At 31.5% G+C, this 445-nt stretch overlaps 1 protein-coding gene across 3 annotated transcripts in view; it reads left to right on the forward strand.

The window, feature by feature from the left end:
* The window catches only part of SYNCRIP (synaptotagmin binding cytoplasmic RNA interacting protein), a 25,053-nt gene extending 24,831 nt beyond the window's left edge, over nucleotides 1–222 (forward strand). For all 3 annotated transcript variants that reach the window (XM_030944359.1, XM_030944361.1, XM_030944362.1), the window contains exon 12: nucleotides 1–222. This exon is cut by the window's left edge. The gene's annotated coding sequence lies outside the window, so the exon portion shown is untranslated.
* The last annotated feature ends 223 nt before the right edge of the window (nucleotides 223–445 follow it).

Raw genomic sequence — 445 nt, forward strand, 5'->3', positions numbered from 1 at the left:
AATGTGTGTTAGTACAGAGATCTTCTGGTTAAAAACTTAGAATCGCACACATTTCAGTATGTTTACTTGTATTTACATAATTTTTAGAATAGTGGTTGCCAATAGCCTGTATGTTTTCACATTAATTGATTTTTTTTTTGTTATCTTAATAAACCATTTTAGTATGTTGTATGTCAATTACTGGGATAGCTGGGACATAAAGTGTAATTAAAAATTGTCAAGTATTCATTGGAATATGTAAATGTGCCTTGCCAGTTTTGAACTTTAAGACAAAGTAAGTGAACGATGGTGAAATGAGTAGTCAATGCCTAAGAGACATTTGCTACCAGAGTTTCATATACTGCCCTTGCTAAAGAAAAGAAATTTCTTCCTCAAATTCGAGCGTAAAACTTAACAGTTGCATTAGCTTCTGAATTTTGAAATCTACTTAGAGAAATTAGGCTTG

This window comes from Camarhynchus parvulus, chromosome 3 (assembly GCF_901933205.1).
Source record: "Camarhynchus parvulus chromosome 3, STF_HiC, whole genome shotgun sequence".
NCBI classification, from domain to species: domain Eukaryota; kingdom Metazoa; phylum Chordata; class Aves; order Passeriformes; family Thraupidae; genus Camarhynchus; species Camarhynchus parvulus.